General features: G+C 32.7%; 1 pseudogene; it reads right to left on the reverse strand.

Moving 5' to 3' along the window:
* Positions 1 to 775: 775 nt before the first annotated feature.
* Positions 776 to 1,061, reverse strand: LOC141553558 (large ribosomal subunit protein eL43-like; annotated as a pseudogene).
* Between the last annotated feature and the right edge of the window lie 583 nt (positions 1,062 to 1,644).

The raw sequence follows: 1,644 nt of genomic DNA on the forward strand, positions 1-1,644 counted from the left end.
GGAAGTACAAGACAATGTAGAAAGTTGCCAGAAAAAAGTCTGTTGTACTAGGGTGAGTGTAGAGCACAATGCAGAACAGCCTGCTCCAGCTCAGCTCAGGCTCCATACAACATCACTTCACAGACATTAAGGGAGTTGGACTGATCATAAGGAGATTAAAAGAGTTCCTTTGCTATTACCGAGGACAGGAATCTGTTCCAATGCCCATAAAAGGTCTGGGTCACAGTCCTAGTTCTTAGTTCCAAAGTGGGGAGGAGGCCTGGGACACCAGAGCTTGTTGACACAGGGGAGCAGGCACCTTGGTTACAATTCCAAGGCTGAAAAGAATGCTTGTGATCACAGACCAAAGCCTAGGAGATTAGTTAACACACCCCTTCTTAAATCATATCATTTTGGAAAAACTAGAAACTTCATCACTAACTCTAAAAAGAAAAATATGAATTGTGCCAGGAGAGTTCAAAAATAATATAAGAGAAACAGAGGAAAAATTGGAAAAAGAAATGAGAGTTATGCAAGAAAAATATCTTTCCACTGTCCCATGCTGAATGTATTTCTATAGCATAACAGGACTTAAGATCACCTTTGAAAAAATAAAATGGCTATATATACATGCTTATGAAATGTTAAAACAATTACAAAAATTTTAGTGATTAACTTAATTGCTTTTTGTTCTCCCCATTTATTATTGGATATATATGTATATATATATATATATATATATATATATATATATATATATATATATATATATATATATATATTTGATAAGAAGATTTTATTGGTCTTTCAATTCTTTCAGTCTTCTGATGGCAGATCTGACTGTGACAGCAGAGTTGGTATTTTACGTCCATGCACCACCAACTACTGCTGGTACTACTGCTATAGGATCCACAATGCCAGATACCCATGGTTTGTCCTTTCATTTTTGTCTTGCAATAGAAAGAGCATGTTTACTTGGCATGCTGGCTAATTTCAATTTTCTTCACCATTTTTATTAGGGACATACTATGATGTGTTCCATATTTATCAACAATTCCAACCTTCTTGGTACATTTAACCATGTTGCCAATTGCAGGGCCAGAGCTCAGAGAGAAATTAATTGCTTTTTTCATAGAAAAATAGAAACAAATAGGATCTCTGGTTTCATCAGAATGAAAAAAAATCCCTCTATCAGTATAAATGAAAAGCTGTTGAAACATTGTACAATGGTATCAAGTTCAAGTAGAAATAAGGGTCACTAAATTATACATCAGGATAGGTAAAGGCTGTATATTGACTTAGAATACCACACATTAATGACTATGTTCTATTGTATTATTGTGTGGTTTGTTAAATATTCCCCAATTGCATTTTATGAATTATAATAAGCTTATTTATTTTTTAATACACATTGTTTTGTGAATCATGCTAGAAGAGAAAAATCAGAGCAATAGGGAAAAACCATGGGAGAGATTTAAAAAAAAAAAACAAAAAACAAACAAAAAACAAAAAAACAGAAAAAGGAAGTGAACATAGTTTGTGTTGATTTACATTGTCTCCTTTTTTTTTTTTTTTTCCTGGAAAAGAATTCCTTAAAAATCAGAATCTGTGAAACAAACAAACAAACAAAAAAAAACAAAACAAAAAAAAAAAGGAAGTACAAAA

The sequence above is a fragment of the Sminthopsis crassicaudata genome, chromosome 2, assembly GCF_048593235.1.
Source record: "Sminthopsis crassicaudata isolate SCR6 chromosome 2, ASM4859323v1, whole genome shotgun sequence".
NCBI lineage: Eukaryota > Metazoa > Chordata > Mammalia > Dasyuromorphia > Dasyuridae > Sminthopsis > Sminthopsis crassicaudata.